General features: G+C 49.2%; 2 non-coding genes across 2 annotated transcripts; both read right to left on the reverse strand.

Annotated features, from left to right (window-relative positions):
- Positions 1-7,097: 7,097 nt before the first annotated feature.
- Positions 7,098-7,265, reverse strand: LOC144150363 (U1 spliceosomal RNA). The gene has a single exon (XR_013318516.1). It is a non-coding gene; the product is annotated as a U1 spliceosomal RNA (small nuclear RNA).
- Positions 7,266-11,103: 3,838 nt separating this feature from the next.
- Trnaa-ggc (transfer RNA alanine (anticodon GGC)) lies at positions 11,104-11,176 on the reverse strand. The gene has a single exon. It is a non-coding gene; the product is annotated as a tRNA-Ala (tRNA).
- Positions 11,177-21,616: the final 10,440 nt, after the last annotated feature.

Genomic DNA, 21,616 nt, shown 5'->3' on the forward strand with positions numbered 1-21,616 from the left:
CTGGTGGCATGTCACGCCTGTCGGTGTGAAACTAGGTGTGTTATCTTTGGTGAAATTTTTGTTGAAATTTTTTAGTATTCGTGGTAAGAGTGAGTGGCGACACCGTGGACCCCGAGCTCCCGAACATAAGCTGTGATCAACCGTGGTGGTGAGTATAGAGGCAGAAGGAATAAGCTTTAAACAGTGGCTGTTACAGCCCTGGTCAAGCTCCAGCTGATAAGCTCCCTGTCTGTCCAGTGTCTACAAGGCAGGGGCTCTCTGACCAGCTTGTGACCTCGAGATTGCCGGCAAAAAGAGGAGCTGAAGGGTAATACCCGGGACTTTGGGTATTACCCTTTGGCTCCCTGCAACCTGTTTGGCCTAGTCTCCCAAAGTCCAATTATTTCTTACTCAAATTTTGTCTCCATATTGTTCTCTTAGCAAAAACTCAAAGCGTTCAGTCCAGCCACAACGCCAGAGAACAAACAGCTAGAAGCACTGACCCTGTCACCCTGTAATTAAAACTGACCAACACCTCGCCGTAGCCACCACATTTCACGGTCGTTTTAAGCTGCACGGGTATTGATGGCCTCTGTCTTTCCTGTGCTGGGCCGACTAAAAATTGCTGCGGCTAGTGTCGCTCTCTTCACTCAGCTTCAGTGCTTCAGTGTTCGGAAAGCATAAATGGTAAATGCAGAAACTCTGTTCCAAAACGCTCCCTCGACGTCGAAGTAACACTCGTATTTTACATCGTAAGATCAAAACGTTGATGTCATCTGCCTTAGGTGCCGACTACGAGGGGGGATAGGGGCCCTCCCCCCCTCCGAAATCCCCCCTCCCCCAGTAATGATGACTCCAAGAAAAAGAAGCTGTTGTAATAATTTACATCACTTAGGGTGGAAGACATCATCAGGTGCATGCTGAGGTCGTAAATTTAAATAACTCATTCAGTACTGAAAATGAGGCTAAGCTGCATTCACTCGAAAGTAGATTCAGATTATGGTGTCTAATGCACCAAATTTAATCCGAGGCTTGAGGAATGGCTCCAGCTGAGGGCTCCAGATTAATTTTGACCACATGGGGATCGTTTATGTGCGCTGAAATCTTACCATATAAATATCCTATCCATCTTCCTTTTAAGTGCGAATGCACTTTATAAGCGATCCTGAATTCCGTTGACCGCCGTCCGTCCACATAGCAACAGCTGCGGGTGCGCACGCTCCTCGTCTTCCTTGGCAACGGGGGGAGATGGGCGCGCGCTGCCTGGCCGCTGACATGGCACATACCCACGTGGGGGATTGGCCAGGAATCTCCTCGCAAGGAATCTCCTTTGAAGGGATTCCTCGCGGCCTGGCCTTTGCGAGGAACTGCAAAGGCCAGGAATACCCACGTGGGGGGGGGGGGGCATACCCACGTGGGGGATTGGCCAGGAATCTCCTCGCAAGGAATCTCCTTTGAAGGGATTCCTCGCGGCCTGGCCTTTGCGAGGAACTGTCAGATACGCGCCGTCATAGAACAACCTCTAACGGTTCATTTCAGCGACCATAAAGCACTGATCGTGGCGGTCGAGTACATCGATAACACGGGCAGGTGCTGATGTGTAAATAAATACTGTGGCACTTTACTTGCGTGTTTGTGTGTGTGTGTGTGATTTCATTCCCTCTTGAACATACACTTTAAATCACCAAGATTTCCAGAGAGGGACTAACGGGGTGTGTGAATCCCCACTTGATCACGCGGGGTGTTACATGCAACTAACGGGCGAATGCCAACACAGTTCAACATAACTCCCCCTCATAGCATCACCCGTGCATTCGCACTTCCCCATGCTCCCCTTCGGGGAAATGCGGGTGAATTTTTTTTGTCCTAAGGTGAGCCTTCGCTGTCGTTCAGCCATACTCCTAAATATTTACACTCTTTCACCCGTGGTATTTCTAATTGTTGCACTGATACTGTTTTGTGATCCGTGCAGTTGTAAAGACCATGATCCCCGATTTTCCTCTGCTAAAGGCTAGCCTACATGCGCCGCTTCTTCACCACATATATCCATCAAGCCCTGCATACTTATCTGGTTGTCCGCCATAAACAATATGTCGTCTGCATACATTTGTCCCGGAACCTGTTGTTCCACCACCTGCCCGTTTTTCATGTATGATAAGTCGAACCCCAGCGTACAGTCCTATAACCCCACCATGTAGATCATGAGCAGCTGTGGAGAGAAAGGGCATCGTTCCAAACCCTTCTAGGTGTACACAGGCCTATTGTATGTTATCCCCCTCCCACACTATTTGCACTCGGTTCTTCCGGTATAGGAGTAAGCTAATGAATTCTGCCCCCACTCCCTCATCTTCCAGGATACTCCATAGCCGCTCCCTGTCTGCATTATCATACGCTGCTTTAATGTCCAGAAAGGCTAACCACAGATGTCGGTTTTGCATGTTCGCCACCTCTGCGCATTGGCTTACTACAAATAAGTTGTCGTCTAGTCTTCTGTCCTTTCAAAACCCATTTTTAAGTTCCCCTAATATCCTATTTTCTTCTACCCACTGCTTTAGTTCGAACTTCACTGCCTGCATTGCTAACCTGTACAGCACTGACGTGATGGTTACTAGCCTGTACGAGCTCAAATTTGTCTTGTCTCCTTTGCCCTTGTACACTAAGTTCATCCTGCTCATTTGCCACGCGGTCAGTATTGCCTTTTTTTCTATCCTTGTTCTGATTGCCTGTAGTAGCTTTTTTTTGCTCTTTGTTCGCGCCATCTATTATCGTTGCGAGAAAGCAACTGCCGGGCCAGGTGGGGCTAATTTTCCAAATTCCTCCAGCGCCTCCTGTCGTGTGAGCAGACAGTCCTAGTCAGGAGAGCCGGATCTTCTGTACCGCCCTTTTTTGAGACCCGCTCTTCTCGGAGCCGCATCTTCTGAGCCGCAATTACCATCCGCACGGATAGTCAAGGCACCCTCAGAGAATTCGCAACTAACTCCTTACCTGCGCACATTCATCACGAGCTGATATGCTACATTTTTAGAGTGGGTCCCCAGACACCAGGGAATTGTAGGGAATGAAAGGGCTCGTGCCCTTGCTCGTGCGAATCGGAACCCAAGCAACCCTCAATCCTTGCCCCAGAACTACAGCCCTAAGGAAGAACGCGCCGCCCATCGCAAGGCCCAGAGGCAACAGCTGAAGGACCGGCACAGTTCCCGTCGCAATCTTCCTCCTCCTCACTTCTGACCTCACATGCCACGAAGGCACTTACATCCGCCAGGCTCAGACTCTCTCCCTCCCTTGGGACCTAGTTCTTCACTATATAACGACCCGAGATAGCACGCCCCACTGTCAGGTGTGTGGTGCCTACACCGACGTTAAACACACCTACTGGACTTGTCCTCGCGCCAGGCGATCACCTCACTTTCTTCATCCACACCTTTTACCATCCCACATTCTACACTCATGGGAAAGCTGGGCCACTCCTCCGCCAGATCTTCGCCCAATCCTTTGCCCTCGCCTCGCCCGGCACTTTGCCCATGTACGAGACCCTGACACCAGCGGAACACCTGCCTGAACGCATTGCAGGCCCACCAGAACCCTATTTTCGGCAGCCTGGACATGGGCCGCTTTAATTAAAGTTTGATCTCTCTCTCTCTCTCTCTCTCTCTCTCTCTCTCTCTCTCTCTCTCTCTCTCTCTCTCTCTCTCTCTCTCTCTCTCTCTCTCTCTCTCTCTCTCTCTCTCTCTCTCTTTTTGGGAACGGCGGTTAAGAGACTGCGGCTACGGTGGCTAGAAGGGGTGGCTCCGTGCAGTCAAGTTTGCCGAGCGAGCGCAGCGCCATCTACCGCGCCTCCGCACATCACTGGGTAGGCCGAGCCGCGCCGTCCTGGCCGGCCGCCTGCTTCAGGCACCGTGCACGCGCCCTTCCAAAGGCGCCTATTAAGTGGTTAGGTGCGATTAAGTGGCTTAAGTTTGCGGAATACGCTGCAACGGCGACAGGATGGAGTGTTATCGACCGGGAGGCTTTAAAAGAAACAAAGCGCAGAAGGAAAGCTACCGCCTTCGCCGCCCTGAATCGTCCGAGTTGGGAAGGCTGGTCACAGCCTAACAGCTAGGCGGCACATGTTTCCGTGAAATTTTTAGAAAATACAATGGCGATGACTACCAAGCAGATTAAATGCTGCTGTCAAAATATATCGGTTTGCCAGCTGTTAATACTCGTGAGCTTACAATAAATTGGTTGGTTTCTCTGCTTTGTACATGTGTCTTCCGCGGCGTTTATAATGAAAATTCATGCGGCACGTAACACAGACGTATTTTATTGTACGAGAACTAATGGAGGGCTGCAACATCTCGCCCCTTTTTTGGAAAAAAATATGATTGTTTTTAAACAAAGTAGGGCAATTTGTTTCAAAAAGAACTGTCAAAAAGTAGAAATACCTACGTCAGTACAAGGTATAACAGCAAGGCATGTGGAATTTTTGCGCTGCAAATAAATGCTGTTCAATAAAACAAAGTCATTTTAACGGGGCTCACAACAGCAACTTCAGAGAACAATAAAAAATAAACGGATCCGTTTATGATGATTCTAATATTTGGAGGCCCTGTGTACCCCCTAAAAAGTAAGAGGTAGTCTTAAATCGTTCACGGGCATTTCCTGGCGGGCTTGCAGCGAAACCTGTGTACGTTGTGAGTGTATTCACGGAAAAGGAGACGGAAGGCACAGAGGTTGAGTCTTCCTTTCGCTCATGAGGCGATACTGCTTCACCTCGTACGCGGAGCAAGAAAACGTGCTCGCTACGTGATCTCGGGGTGGGACGAACTGGCACCAGCGGAAACGAACTGTCAGGGGCGAGGAGCAGGACGCATTATGGGAATTGGCGTTAATTCAAGCCGTGAAATTGAAAATCGTCGTCAGGTTCGTTTCCCGCGCCGCAGCGGCCGTATTCCGATAGAGGCGAAAAGCGAAAACGCCCGTGTGTTCGAGATTCCGGCCACGTGAAAGATCCCCAGGTGGTCAAAATTAATCCCAATCCCCCCATTACGGCGCGCCTCATGGCCTGTCTGGCGTCGGTGGGTTGAACCGCACAATCAATCAATCGAAAATCGCCGCCAGTTGGTTTACAGTTCTCGATGCTTCCGACCCGCCTGAATGCACATTGGAGCCCGCGTATTTAAGGTAATTATACTTGCTTTGAAGTCAATGCTACTGTAGCGCAGCGTACAGACCGCACTACACCCAGACAACCGATCCTGTGAGACGGAGCACCGTACTCGCAAAACCACGGCGGTCCGATTTCAAGTATGCGAACAAAACGGCTTATTCCCAATGCTGTGAACAGCTAATTAATTTGTGCTTTCTAGCGGAAACACAAATTCGCTGAAAAAAAAATGTGCTGTTATTTTAGGGCGCAGCCCTTTGGCGGCCGTTTCTGGCCTCAGCAGCGTCACCGTCCTAACTGAGTGAATGATGACAAGACGATGGATGGAAGAAATGCTGTGCCCGAGGACGCGGGTTCGATTCCCGCCAGCGGTAGCCGTTTTCCTGATGGAAGAAACATCCCCCTCGCGAGGGGCACGATCAAATGCAGAGCATTTCCGGGGGCGCACGACGTTAAGTAGTTTGCGTTACGTTAATGTTGTTGCACTTGTGGCAACTGCTGACGAGAGAGCGCGGCGATGAGTGCGTTCCAGCCTCGCCGACAGCCGCCTTTATCACGCCACGATCGTGCCACGCGCGCGCGATGCTGACGTCACGATCACGCCACAGATGTTGATCCCGCGACGCGCGCGCCCCCACCTGTTGGGCGCGAACCGACCGCGGAGAGAGCGCGCGATGCGAGCGGAGAGTAGGCGAGGAGGAGCGGGGCTGACGAGATACCGCGGCGATGAGCGCGTTGCAGCCTCGCCGACAACCGCCTTTATCACGCCACGATCGCGCCGACAGGGCGCACCTGCGAGCGATGCGGACAACTACGGACGCCAAGAACGGGTGACATCGTGAGTTAAAGAAATGCTCTGCATTTAAAAAAAAACTGTGGAAACGTGAAAACGTCCGCACGAAATGCTCCACCTGCGTTCTGGCTATGCGTGGCACTGGGACGTCAATATCGCTTGCCCCTCTCCTCCGTAAGCGTAGTCAACAGTTCAGTCCTACAGTCTATTCCTAGCCCGGTGCGGTAGAATTACTGCAGTATGTTTTAGTTAATACAAAAGTTAAAAATTGCGTATACTACATTTCACCCGGTGCCGCCAGTCAGGAGCGCAACCGAAACACGAATACGCTGGCGCACGGCCGACGCTGGCGAGCGGCGATTTATCTTATTCCCGGATGGCGGTGCTGGGTGTCGCGGCTCAGTGTCGCCCTCTGTTCACTGCATGGCTCGAGAAGCAGTGAACGAACCGCGTCTGCATTTCGAAACTAATAAGAAAATAAACTTCTGTGACCTACATGATTCACCACAGTTACATTTGTCCGAGTCAGGAACCAGCCGAATCTTCTGAGCTGCCCAATTCAGCGGCAGTTCTTGGCTCCTAGCGGTTCTTTGGCAGAGTGGCTCTCCCAAAGAACCACCCACTCAACGGCTGCTCACTCAATCACAGAACCGTTCTGACTGGCTGTGGGCAAATTGTGTAGGCACGTTCTGGTAGAGTCAGTAGAGGCGTATCGGCCGACAGAGCCGGGTCTTGTGTGCTACTTTTGCGTCATCTATTATCGGTGCCAAGAAGCGGACATGACATTTTACTTTTCCTATATTAAGATATCCTTGCATCGTGTTTTCCAGAATCATTTTTTCTGGCGTCACAGCTCACAAGTAGAGGGCGTGGCGTGTTTGCGAGCTAATAAAGTTGACAAAAACTTTCGTAATGATGGTGAAGCCAATTCTTTTATGGACAAGTACACTGGATGCTGTGACAGAATAAAGGTTTCATAAGTTCCTGCACTCTGATTTAAGCAATAAATTTAGGTTGTGCCTAACACTGGTTAATGAACCGCTAAGTCATTGAAATGAACCGGTTTACGTTAGTGAACGGAGCCACGGAGCCGTTATGAGCTACCTAGTGAAGTGAGCTGTTTTGCCCTATTCTAGGTGCAGGGATGCTACATTCTGATTTTGGAAGTTGCAATTGGAAGGGGGGAAAGCGCGCACGCAGTCCCCCCACTACCAAAAATTGCATGCCCCATCTGCCCCAGTTTGGGGTAGTGGCAGGGGTCAACGCGGGCGCAGTGCAATGCCCGCGCCTCGCCCTGGGAGGGGGGGGGGGGGAGGGTAAAGAGAATTTATTATAACCCACATGTCAAGGCGCAGCGACTAGTGATAACAGCGCTGCCCTAAGTACAGAAAATTATCCAATCATTTTTCATGTAACGTAGTCATTCTACACACTGCGCAAAAATGTTTGGCGTGGGCAACAAGCTACTGCAAATGAAGTCACATAAAGTCCACCAGAGTTCAAAGAAAGAGTTCATAAACTATACTGAACTCAGTACGGCACTAGGGAAACGCTCAGGATGTTGCTCCTGACCTCTATAAAGCGAGACCAACGCAAAAGGAAGGCTTCTTCCCCTAGAGCTGCCAACTCATGCTCCAAATGACTCATGAGAATCGACCGGACACGCCACAGCAGAGGGTACATTGCCCGTTGCGGCCGGGCTCGAAGACATGCAGCACCACCATCTTGACCAGCGACACTCCGACACCAGGTAAGTATGCCTAGAATTGGCCAGCTTTCCGAGGCCACGAGATACTGCCGGGTAGGTGCGCCGGTGACTTGAGTTGCATTAATTGAAATGAACGCACGTTGAAACGAATATCTGGCCTCCACATGACGTTACTCCAAAAATATGTGCATCTTTGCTCTATGTTATAATTCAATATTGTTTTTAACAAAAACAAGACATACTAAAAAATTGAACAAAAGCTTGCACAGGGAATAAATGGTGCGACAATGTTGCCGCGAGCGCGTGCCATTTTGGGCGGTGCCATTGTGCACGTGCCTTTTGCAGATAACAGTTCACAAAGTGGAATTGCTACCGGTCGAAGAGAAGCGGCAGGTTTCTCGTCGAACCTAACTAAGGCCGACCTTGATAAAATAGACGTGCTAATTAGGCGAACCTATAAATTGGCGCTTCGACTCATTCCCGGTACTTCCACTGCCCGATTGGACGGAATGGGTCTCCACAATACAGCTCAGGAGCTGATAGAAGCCCACTTAACGAGAGTCAGTATGAGCGACTGGCCCGAACAAGCACGGTGAGGCACATCCTTCAAGAACTGGGTATCGGTCACCATACAAACTTCGCGCAACTACATTCCATCCCCGCGTCAATACACTCCCAACTAATAATCAAACCGTTGCCCCGTAATATGCATCCTCAGCACTACGTCGCTAGGAGACTAAAGCGAGCGGAAGCACTCCACAAGATGTACGGCGACAATCCCCGAGTTGTATATGTCGACGCGGCAGAATACCGATTCCACGACGCATACACGATTGTAGCCATGAACAATGCCAAGGAACTTCTCAATTCGGCCACCGTTCGGTCCAACCGCCCAGAGACAGCAGAATAGGCGGCCATAGCCCTAGCTCAAACACTCGACCCCACTCCCAGCACGATCATTTCCGATTCTAAAACTGCAATTCAAAATTTTTCCACCGGTCGCATCCCAGAGCCGGCACTCAAAATTTTGACAGGAAACTCTGTCCGACCCCTAAAACAGCCAGTTCTTCTGGCCTGGACGCTCGCGCATTCGGGCCTCGAAGGGAACGAAGCGGCCCACGATCACGCCCGAGGACTCACGATCCGGGCTGGGCCCAGCCTCTATCCCTACCACGGGGCGCGATCTGCGCGGGATCGCCTGGTCTCTTTTCACGACATCACTATGCACTACCGCCTCTCCCGCTTGACCTATCCTCTGGCGGACAAAACTTTAGACAATTCTAAGGCTCACACGTGGCGACTTCTTCAGACATAAAGCTAAAGGGCTATAATATAAAATAAAAGCTCAACCCGTACCACATACATATCACGGGTGACGCCAATTAAAAATAAACAAACTGGACCGAGGTCAACTAGAGTTTTGAAGAGAAGGAAATACCCACCGAAGTGGAAAATAAAAGGGAAAAATGCTACACAGCGACACCACAGCCAGGAGAGCGGGCCCGGGGAGACTCCCCTGATCTCCCCTGGGACGGTAGCAGGAAAGGTTGGGATGAGGGATGCGGATGGTGGTAATAAGGAATAGGTTATGGGAAAGTGGGTGGGAATGGGGACAGCGAGGTTTTTGTTCTAATCCTTAGATGTCTGACTCCTAAAATAGGCCTGAAAACTCAGGATGGGCGTCAGACGGTTCCAATTGGAATTCAGCGGACCCCACTATAGGTTCCAACCATCTGAGCTCCGACATCGAAGAACAGGGAGAACCTGCGATGGAGTGACGACACCTAATCTCTGGACCCCTTTCACAACCAGCCCCCCGGCTAACACCCACCAGGTCCCCCGAGTACTCAAGAGACACCTTCCCAGCCTACATAGGTACTAAACCCCCTCGTCTCGACGGTTTCGGATACTGGTAAAGCTAACTGTCCGGCAGGCGGGGTAACTGTACCCTGTATACATCCGTCGATCCCTATGTGCATCTGAATCACCTATCTCCATAGGAAAGCCTATGTGACTTATAGGGTTTCGGTCGACCTCTAATGTGCTCCTATGCCAACCACTCACCCACCAGGGAACCCTCCCCGTACGGGCAGCAGTCATCAGGTGGAAGGAGTAATCCTTATAGAGTACGACAAGCCCTACTCCCGATACTGAGGACGAGAAGCTTCCCTAAGAAGTGAGCCAATCCCTCTTTCCTCGGTCCTGGCAAGTGCGCGCCTCCTAGACTGGTCGCTACTAAAGGCCAGAGACATTGGCCATCATGAGCACCTATCGAAGGCCTTGGATCCTGTTGTCCAGGAACCTTCGTGTCGGCAGCGAGCAGTCGTGCCCGCGTGGGGTGACTGCGGCCAGGCACCTTTCCTAATCCCGCCGTCCTGACGCACATCCACCCAGCTCTGTACCCCACTTCGGCCTGCTGCTTATGTGGCGGTCATGCCACACTATCCCACATCATCTGGGCTTGCCCGAAAAACCCCTTTCCCGAAATACCCTCCGAGGAACGGTGGGAGGCCGCGCTGCGCAGCTCGGACCCGGACCTAGAGGCCCGCTTGGTCGCCAGGGCTGCCGAGGTCGCTGATCAGTTCACGCTGACAGCCATCAACACGACCTAGCCACCAGCATCGCTTTCATGATGCATAATCACTGATAGTCCTCGAAATAAAGTTTATTCTCTCTCTCTCTCTCGTCGAACATTTGGTGATGAGGAAACGCCAACCCCTGCGGGAGTTCGAGCTGGGTACAATCATATCCACAGTGCAGCCTTTCCTTCCCATTTCTTTTTGAACCAATAAGCATACAACAGCAGGCAAAGCGGTGTTAGCGAGAGGAGGAACCTGAAGAAAGGGAGGAGTACCAGAGCCATACCGCTCGAGCAAAATAACGGCACACCATAGGCGGAGAGAGAGAAGAGAAATAACTTTTATTTTCACCCGTCTAAAATGACGAGGGAGAGGGCATTAGCCTAGACCCCCGTTCACCCCCAACAGTCGGCCGGAATCCCTGGGGATTCGGCGGCGGTCAGGGCGAGACCGATGACTTTGCGTTGATCTTCTGCTTTATGGTTGAGTAATAAGATCACCCAAGATTCCACATTTCTGTTCGGGTCGTTATATAAAGGGCATGTCCAGACCATGTGAACTATAGGTCCGCAATGCTATTGCAGTGAGTGCATTTAGGAGTAAAGACTTCGGGATGCCATTTGCTGTACAGTTGAGGGTTCGGAAACACCCCAATTTATCCTATATATATATATATATATATATATATATATATATATATATATATATATATATATATATATATATGATATATAGGAAACTATATATATATATATATATATATATATATGAGGGGCTCGTTGAAAATAAGGCAGAAATAAGGACTGGCAGTCAAGAAAACCTCGGAAAGCAAAGGGGAGGATACGGTAGGTCATAGAAACAGATAAAGAATTTAGAAAGAAAGTGGAGAAAAAAAATGCCCGCCAGGTGGGATCCAAACCCACGACCTCCAGAATGCCGGTCTGGTGCGATAACCACTACGCTACCGGCGGGGCTATTTTTCCCCTCCACTTTCTGGGGAATTTATGTCAATGTAATTTTTTCGTGTGCTTGGAGGTGGTAGCCAGCGCCACTCCGACTTCTCGGGGTGAAGGGGACCTTCTTTTTAACCCCCGGGCCGTGACTCGAGTGTCTACGACATGTCGAGAGTGGTCGACCAGCGTTGAACCCTCTTAAGCTCCCTATGGCACCAAGACTGCCAGAACAGAGGCCCTCGCTACGCATGTAGCGAATCAGAATAGGAAATGAGGGGCTCGTTGAAAATAAGACAGAAATAAGGACTGACAGTCAAGAAAACCTCGGAAAGCAAAGGGGAGGATATGGTAGGTCATAGAAACAGATAAAGAATTTAGAAAGAAAGAAAGTAGAGACAAAAAAGGGCCGCCAGGTGGGATCCGAACCCACGACCTCCAGAATACCGGTCTGGTGCGATAACCACTATGTATACGCTACCGGCGGGGCTATTTTTCCCCTCCACTTTCTGGGGTATTTATGTCAATGTAATTTTTTCGTGTGCTTGGGGGTGGTAGCCAGCGCCACTCCGACTTCTCGGGGTGAAGGGGACCTTCTTTTTAACCCCCGGGCCGTGACTCGAGTGTCTACGACATGTCGAGAGTGGTCGACCAGCGTTGAACCTTCTTAAGCTCCCTATGGCACCAAGACTGCCAGAACAGAGGCCCTCGCTACGCATGTAGCGAATCAGAATAGGAAATGAGGGGCTCGTTGAAAATAAGACAGAAATAAGGACTGACAGTCAAGAAAACCTCGGAAAGCAAAGGGGAGGATATGGTAGGTCATAGAAACAGATAAAGAATTTAGAAAGAAAGAAAGTAGAGACAAAAAAGGGCCGCCAGGTGGGATCCGAACCCACGACCTCCAGAATACCGGTCTGGTGCGATAACCACTATGTATACGCTACCGGCGGGGCTATTTTTCCCCTCCACTTTCTGGGGTATTTATGTCAATGTAATTTTTTCGTGTGCTTGGGGGTGGTAGCCAGCGCCACTCCGACTTCTCGGGGTGAAGGGGACCTTCTTTTTAACCCCCGGGCCGTGACTCGAGTGTCTACGACATGTCGAGAGTGGTCGACCAGCGTTGAACCCTCTTAAGCTCCCTATGGCACCAAGACTGCCAGAACAGAGGCCTTCGCTATGCATGTAGCGAATCATAACAGGAAATGAGGGGCTCGTTGAAAATAAGACAATAATAATTTTTTTCTCCACTTTCTTTCTAAATTATTTATCTGTTTCTATGACCTACCATCCCAGGCAGCACAAGCATTTGCGGCCAATCTTTGCCCAAAGAACATTGGCCAGCCCTTTTCCTCCTGGCCAATCTTCGGCCAAAGTGTTTGGCCCTTAGTCCAAAATGCTCCTTGGCCGTGTAAGGCTGAAGCTTGGCTGTCATTCATTGGCCAATCTACTATGGCCGCTAATACCATTGGCTGACCGACCATTGGCCAAAGAAGTATGACCTACTATTGGCCAAGCATATATGGCCTACCACTGGCCGAGCATGTATGGCCTACCATTGGCCGAGCGTGTATGGCCTACCATTGGTAATTATGTATGGCCTACCATTGGCCTGATTCAGATTATTCTATGCAGGCCAGAGGAAGCCCGCCCAAGGCTGCTGCCATGCATGCCCTACAGCAGGCCGTTAACCTTGGATTAACATTGAAAATATATATTTAATGAATTTTATTTGCATAAAATGCTCAGAAAATGTAATTTTAAATACGTGCAAAATGCATTAGTAATGCATTTTAAATGCACCGAAAATACTGCTTCAAATATACTCAAAATGTGTTACTAGCGTATACTAAATAAAACCATAAATAGATTGAGAGATGCCTTGCAATGTGTCTTAGGGGGAATTGTTAACGTTCAACTAGAAAATTTCATGTTGTGGTTTCGAAAAGTTTAATAGGCTCTAGCCTCAAGATATGCTCCATTGTGAAAATGTAAACCGGCCATGCTCGGATTGCGGGCCAGCAAATGACTGAAAAGAACAGCATGTATGTGCACAGATTGGCAGTTTGAAAGTTGTTTATTGTACACCTGAGCAAAGTGGCCAAATTCGCCATTACTAAGCAGCAGGAATGAATGCCTTTCAACCACCTCTGCAGCCAGCGCGCATGCAGCGTTGTGCATCAGAGTCCTCGTACTTCGGATTCTCCACGCGGGAAATTTCACCAGCACCTACAGTGAAAAGAAGAGAAAACAGGGGAAAATATTAGGGAAACACTTCTTTTTCAGAGGCAAATAAATGTCAAATCAATCAGGCCTTTTCTCTAGCCGTACCAACGTTCCTCGTGAGCAAGGATTTTTTAGTTTCTCCTTCAAAGAAAAAAAAAACTGTCATGAAAACAATGCCCCTTTGAAGGACGTAAGGCAACGTATGTAATGTGAAGCATAGTTTATATCGTCATGCGGCAGCGACATTGAATCTTCAATACCATTATAAAGAAAGAATGGTGGTTGGGGGGGTGGCTTATGTATGGAGATTGTGTAGGGATAAAAATTAGCGAAAATTAGTTCAAAAAAAGACACAGCTAACAACGTTACAAACATGCAACAGAGTTCTTAGCGTTACGCTGCTTCTCTTTCTTAGACGCTTGAGTTAACTTGAAATGGTGGCCATTCTAGTTTTTTTAACTAACTTGGACAAAAATGGTATGTGACCTCACAGGACGCTAATAAAATAAGATAAATAGTAATCTTATTAACTATAATTATTGTTATGTGTTCCGTATTTCGGCGTCAACTTCTTCGGAGATTACGTGTTAAAAAAATAGTGCGCAGCGAAACTGTTTAAAAATGCATGGGCAGGATTGTAGTAGAAAGCTTACATAAAAGCCATTAGATTGGCGTAAGCACTCAACAATGCCTTCAAAGGAACGGCAAAGTAAGTTTATTTCGAAAAAAAAAAAAACTTTCAAGCCGTCCTTAAAATTACAAGCTCTGATATGGTAGGCACCTAACCGAAGTGATTAAAACAAGCAAAGCAAAAAAAAAGTGTATTTTTGCCTACACACATATGTAATTTTCTTGCTCTCCGCCGCACATCACCGGTAATTTTATACTTTTTGCTGTACACAGACAACGTAATCATTTAATTAGGGAGCAACGCGGAAAATAATTGTAAATGCCCGTGTCGTTAGCATACAAAAAACAGATAAACACCTGTTAGCGTCAGGGACCATCAAGTAAAAAGTAGTGGCTTCATAAATACTCGAGACACCTAAAAAAACTCGTTTAAGTACACCCTTTAGACGCAAATGAGCAATTTAGGCTGTAAACACACACAACCGCCAAGCAGCCCACGCGCACCCCCTTTAGACTTGCTGTTTTCCGGTGCCTATGGGCACATTTTTGAAATTATCACTTGACCACGAGCGGCATAAGGGCCCCTCGGAACGCGCACACATGTTCGTAAATGCAGTACAAAATGAGTGCAGCAAGGAGAGGAAAATTTGCTAGGAAACACAAAAGAGGAGGGGTGGAACGTCCTGAAGTTCCACGAAGTTTTGGGGGAGCGATCCAAGGCACAAAAAGAGACGAATCCGGCCGGGGGACCCGTTCTGGGAACCGACGGCTCTCGTGCCAGTAACTGGTTGACCCCCCCCTCGCAGCCCCCCTTCCTTCTCCGTCCTTCCTTTGCTGGTTCTTTGTTTGCAGGGATTAATACACCCCCCCCCTAACACCCCCCCCCCCAGAAGGACTTCGACCCCCCCCCCCCAAAAAAAAAGATTCTACAACCACAAGCACCCTGCCTAGGGATTTATACAACACCCCCCCCCCCCAAACATCCCACTGACACCCCCCAAAAATCGAAATTCTGCATAAACCCCTGGTTCTTGGCTCTGGGTGGCCATAAGAACGGAAACTGATTGTAATTTACCGGCGACTCATACAGTTTGTCTTAGATGGACACATCATTTAAGTCCCTGGGCATGAAGCACTTAGTGTCGCTACAGCCAATTGCACCGAAGAATACCTGGGTGGCTTTTAACAAATTTGGTCACTTCCAAACATACGGCATAAACTCTTTCCTGGCTTTAGTTGACAGAATGGCGACATGCGACAGACAAAAATCGCGAAGGCTACTCGGCTTCTCGCCGCATGGCCCGGGCATGCGCATTAGTCGGATGCATGTATGCCACAAACTGGGTTCCTTCCCCGTACGGCGGCTGATGTGAACATGCGCAGCTGTGCTGTGAGCGGCTGCTGCGAACAGAAAAAATTCCCGCGCCTTCCCGCGAGGGGAACACGAGTAAATGCAGAGCATTGGGGGTCGTAAACGCCGCGTAAAGTCGCGTTAGGGTGGGTAGTTGGGTCGTAGTTGCGTTGGTGTTGTTTTGGGGTAGAGAGAGGAGAGTAAAGTCGCGTTAGGGTGGAGCGAGCGTCAACCAAGGAAGGAAGGAGCAACGCAGTGACGGAAGCACGAGCGACCGCTAGCCGCTTTATATTTGCAGCGCGCGAAGTAGAGAGAGAGCAGTACGGGGGGGAGAGCGTGCATGCGCAAGCAGCGCGCGCCCTTCCACGCCCCACCGCACTGCTATCACGCACCTGTTACGCGAGACCGCGACGGAGCAAACGGGCTGACTACGACGCATGCGCGCGCCAGCTGCTGTTGAGAGAGAGGAGGGAAGGAGGAGAGGCGCACCTTCTTCGGACGCGGAGCTGTGGACGCCGTCCGACGCAGGAAGAGGCGAGGCTAAGAAATGCTCTGCATTTAAAAAAAGAAAGGGCCCATCTCCCCGCGAGGGGGACTCGAGTAAATGCGTCGCATAGGGGGTGGGTGTATTGCGTTAACGTTTAGTGTTTGGGGAGTTGGTGGTAGTGAATGCGTTGTATCAGCAGCTCCTTGACGTAGTTTGAATGAGTCAAGGATATAAGGCGCGTTCGTAGCCTTTCATTGTGTGTCGGTTTTGTGGCGCAGTGGGAAGAGCACCATGTACCTCGCGTTCCGCCCACAGGTAGTGAATGCGTTGTATCAGCAGCTTCTTGACGTAGTTTGAATGAGTCAAGGATATAAGGCGCGTTCGTAGCCTTCCATTCTGTGTCGGCTTTGTGGCGCAGTGGGTAGAGCACCATGTACCTTGCATTCCGCCCGCAGGGTCGTGGGATCGAAACCAGGCGCCGGTAAGTATTATTTTTTTATATAGTGTAGGGGGAGGGGTGCGGACCTGTTGTTGAGAGCGAGGAGGGTAGCGTGATGCGGGAGAGGAGGAGTGGGGGAGAGGGCGCACCTGGAACGGCTGTTGCGGACGCCGAGGCACGCCAACGCCGACAACGCCGGGTGACATCGTGAGTTAAAGAAATGCTCTGCATTGAAAAACCTGCGTCCATGAATACACTGCTTTGATTGTTTGTAGGGTGCGATACTTATGTAGTGCAGGCAGGGAACCTTTTTCCCTCTCACACTCTGTAGGGTTTAACGCGCCGGCGCTACACAGGGGATGAGGCGCGCCGTAGTGGAAGGCTCCGGATTAATTTCGACCACCTGGGGGTCTTTAACGTGCGTCGAAATTTCACACACATGGGTGTTCTTGCTTTTCGCCTCTATCAGAAAAGCGGCCGCCGTGGTCCAGAATCGAACCCGCGACCTCGTGCTCAGCATGAATACACTTCGCAAATTTCTCAAGCGCGTAAACATGGACGGCGGACTTTCTGTGAACCGGCTGTGCTAAAAACATTCCTGGCTGTTATGTGTTTACTGCAGGTGTTAGTCCTCAATAAGCTCAGAACGGAATAACTCGATCTACAAGGAAACTCGTAGCAACAGTCCCCGGGCAACTCAGCAGGACCCGAGCTAAAAATTAGGCGCAAAAGGAAAGCACTAAAATCCGTTTTTTTACGTCTTCTTGCTGTCGTTGATTTGTGAATTCATTCCCTTGCACGGAGTAGGTACGGTAGGAAATCTTTCTCGCGGAGGAAGTAAGCTTAACAACCACGTGCGGATTTCATAAAAGGCGTTAACACTCTTTGATTGCAAGGCAAACATACATTCGACTAACTGTTGTGCGACATCGTACACGCAAATAGCTGGTAAATCGTGCTTACCTTGGCTAGACGGCAATCCTGATCAAAAACTCCCCCCAACTCCCCGAAGGGGATCGTGCGGAAATGCGAATGCATTGGGTGCACCGATGAGTGCGCTGCGGCAAGCAGTCAAGGAGAGAGGCGCGCGCTCCACTGCATTTATATATATTTTTCCGAGCGCAGCGAGCAGAGAGAGGGTACGCGGAGAGGAGAGAGAGACCCGCGCAACACGCCCGCCCCGCGCGCGAGCTCTCTCCGCCGAGCTCCGCGATGCGAGCGCCCTCACACGCTCAAGCGCGCTCCTCCTCTCCACTCACTCTCCGCTACTCCGCCCGAGCTCCGCGATGCGAGCGCCCTCACACGCCGACCGCGCTCCTCCTCTCCCCTTGCCCTCCGCTACTCCCGCCCGAGCTATCACGTGCTCCGGTTGCTAGGCGCGCCACCGCTGTTGCTAGGCGCACGCCGGCCAACGCACGACAACCCCCGACTAAGAAATGCATTCGCATTTAAAACGCCACTGCAACGCGACGTCCAAGCAGAGACTGCGTCCGCACGACGCCCGCGCATTGAGGAGTCCGAAAACGTGTAACACCACAAGGCAGGCAAAAGAAACGCAGCGAGGGCAGACAAAACGTGAAGGAGGGGTGCGCCGCTTACCGCAGGTACCGGGCACAGGGGAGGAGGTAGTGAGCGGCAGTGAGAGGCGCCGAGCTGCTCGGCCTCGCAAGCATAGCCAGCGTTGTCCATCTGAGGCCAATATATTTTTCAGAAAAAGAAAATTTTCAAAGCGTCCACAGCGATACCATCGTAACAACGCTGGCAAAGTGCAAGTGTTTTCATACATACTCGTTGAATTAGATGTTTTTGCTTTGCCGATTGCGTTGGTACACCGCCGCTTACATATTTGTACGCCGAGTTTCTCTCTAATACGGAGAGATTATATGTATGCCTGCCTTAGACAGCGCAGTAAGTGTTGTTGTTGTTGTTGTTGCGCCTTTAGCTATGGCACATACCCAATCAGGGGATCGGCCAATCAACAGAGGATGGTTAAAATGAATGGAATTATTTTCTAATCACGCGACTTTTAGGAAAGATAATTTAGACCGGTTTGAAAAATTTTTTGAGGGAAAAGGAAAAAGTGAAAGTATCTCCCTCAGCTTCTTTTATTATAAGTAAACATCGAGGAGAAATTCTCAGCACGTTTATTCATTTGAGATGTATTTTATCCGGCACTTAAGATATGCTTTACGTGAATCTTACGATGCAGCAACTGAAGCAGCCCCTGTAGTGTACTCGAAATGTATTTCGGCAAAGCTTTTTAATACCTTTAAAATGTATTTCCAATAAATATTTTTCCTGCATTGAGAATATATCTCTACCCTGTTTGTTCCACAAACGTAAAATGCATTATAAATATATTTCGAATATATTCGGAGTATATTTCTATGCTTCAGCACACTTTTAAAGTATACTCAGAGGGCTGCTCTAAATGTGGTTAGGTAAGCGTATTTTTATATTTACAGTGCATTTACACCGTGATCGTTTGGCGGGTAGAAATACATTTTCAATATATTCTGAATGCCTTAAAGGAGCCATGAAGAGAAAATGCAAGTTGGTTTTATTCGAAAGATTTCGTGTTTTATAGTGCCCCCAGCGCTTGTCCGGATACAAACGGTGCTTTATTCACTGAGAAATTAAACAATTTAGGTTAAAATTTTAATTTTCCCGCTCAATCGTGCGTTTTCGTGTGCCCAAATGACATCACAGGAACCGACCGCTCTGCAGCCTAGAATACCTTCATTCACGCATCCGCCGTACAGGGTAGAGACACGTATACGCTGGCGCCGCCATTTTCGGTTGCTCGCTCGCCGCAGAAGCAAGTCATTGTGTCAAAACCGCGCTAAAATTATCGCCGCAACGCGGTTTACTGAAGAAGTTTGAATCATATTGTCTGTTTCGCGTTGCTAGGTCTCGTGGGAAACGAAAAGAATAACGCGATGAGCCCGTTGGCCCAATTGCGGCGGCACGGGACCGTTCAAAGGTTGTCTCCACCCTGTACAGCGGTGTTGGTTTGTTCCCGCGTTTCTTTACGTTCCGTAACCTAGATGGCGCCACCATACCGTGGCAAGCGTTTGGTTTGTTTTTGCCCGCATTTAAACCTGGCTTGTTTTTGTTCTGGTAGAAAATATTCGTTCCCTGAAACAGTGCTCGCTCGACAAATGGGTTCACGTAAGACACTGCTGCTTGCGTCAATCGGCCAGTGTCGTCTGAGACAACCCCAAGCCCCGTAGTGCTGTGCAGCTAAACCAAGCATGCTGTGCGCAGTACGAACAGCAGAACGCATCAGTACTTCCATCTTTACATGTGCTTTCGTAACTTCCACTGTTTGTTCCATCATTCTTATTGCTTTGTAAAGAATGTGACCTAAATTTAAGCGCAAATCGCTCGTTCGTCTAGTTTGTAAGCTCTACCTAATTTGCGTCTGCTTCTGCCAGCCTCCGCCAATCGCAGAGCTTAGCTCATGTGACATCATAGGTTCCGTTGCCGGAAATGAGCTGATGGGTCGCATGACCATTCCCGTTTTTCCTAATTATGTAGCTTTTTTGAGCGAAGTTTAAGTTAAAAGTGGTGTCAGTATGATTCTAACGAGACAATCTTTTGAATGAACCAAACTTGTGTTTTCTCTTCATGGCTCCTTTAAGCACGCATTCGTGAGGTTCAGTACATTCTTCATCTGTTTGATGGGTACTTAAATGCACTGTATTTTTTCCGCATTTTTAATATTGTATTTTCAATATTTACTAAAAATTAAATGCAATTTTTAATGCACTTGAAATACATGTACAAATACAAAGCATATATGAAGTGCACTTCAAGCATACTCGTGGGTATTTCAAACGTATTACTTCTCGCTTATGGTCCTTATCCTCCCTCTCCTACCCCTCCACTTCCGTCAGTTACACTCAGCCCAACGTTTGAGCAGACATTAGATTGATTAATTCTAGGGTTTAACGCGCCGACGCAACGCAGGAGATGAGGCGCGCCGTAGTGGAGGGCTCCGGATTAATTTCGACCACCTGGGGATCATTAACGTGCGCCGAAATTTCGTACACACGGGCATTTTTTTCGCCCCCATCAGAAAAGCTGCCGCCGCGGCCGGGAATCGAACCCGCGACCTCGTGCTCAGCAGCGGAACGCCTTAGCCCCCAACCCATCGCGGCGGGTGACAGTATTCTTTCACTTCCTCCCCGAAGTTTTTAAACAAGCATATTATAGTACCGCACAGAACCGATGCTTCTTTTTTCTTTCGAGTGAGGAAAAATCCATATAAGTAGCTCAAAAGCGTTTTAGTAACCACAAAGGTCCGCTAGGCCGGAAATGTTCGTAAAAAGAGCGTACGTGGGAGAAACCGGATGGGGGTGACGGAGGCGTAGGGGCAAACATTTCTGTGTTTAGGCAAGACGCCACCTCATGCCGGATCTTCCTTCAGCAGTGTCACCAGTAACCTCCATTGGTGTGTCGTTCACTTTATAGATGGCTCGTCGCTGACGATATCGAATATACTACTGAAGTACTTGGCCAACTGATAGCCCCACAAGGAAATTGTACGGAAGTAACTATTCGTAATGCTCTCGTAATAATTAATTTTGGATACATATTCATCACCTCGGCTGCGTAAAAATGGCGGCAGTCAAAATCGTGAAGAACGCGTTCAAATGCGCTAGATTCGCCTTTGCGGCGTTAACTTAATATCCTCGTGTGGTGTCAATGTAGCATTTAGGTGTGCCTTTTTGTTTAAGCCAGATTCGGCGCGAAAAAAATGTTTGAAGTTGAATTTAGCATCCCACACACTACTATTTCAGTTAAAGCAAGTCTCATGTCAGCAGCCGTACTTGCTTTATCAGAGCTTATAAACTAAAGGAGAGATCTTTCCGCCTATAATGGCCATCATTAGCTGACTCACAGAAAGGGAGATTCGTGGTAGAGGTCACTGCCACCGCCAGGCACTCGCGGAGCTACATACCATGTCCCCGCGGACATGGTATGTAGCTCCGCGAGTGTCCCCGCGGACAGAGTCCCCGCGGACAAGTGGCTCGTTCCCCCGCACCATTGTATTTACCGCCCACCGCGACCCCTCCTTCTAGATGTCTTCACGTACACACGCGCAATTCTCTGTCTTGAGGTCTTTTCTACATGGGTGGCCGCAAAGAAAACGAGTAGTCCGGGGCCAGATGCTTTTTGTTTGTCTTCGGACGTTTGTTGGCCAAACAGGAAAGAAGTAATTCGTGGCCAGACTGTTGCCGTTCGTGTTCCTCCTTCCGCTGGCCAAATGGGAAACGATTACTGTGTGGCCAGACGCTCTTTGTTCGTTATCAGACGTATGGT

This window comes from Haemaphysalis longicornis, unplaced genomic scaffold (genome assembly GCF_048455015.1).
Source record: "Haemaphysalis longicornis isolate Haplotype H1 unplaced genomic scaffold, Haemaphysalis longicornis Haplotype H1 scaffold_8, whole genome shotgun sequence".
Taxonomy (NCBI): domain Eukaryota; kingdom Metazoa; phylum Arthropoda; class Arachnida; order Ixodida; family Ixodidae; genus Haemaphysalis; species Haemaphysalis longicornis.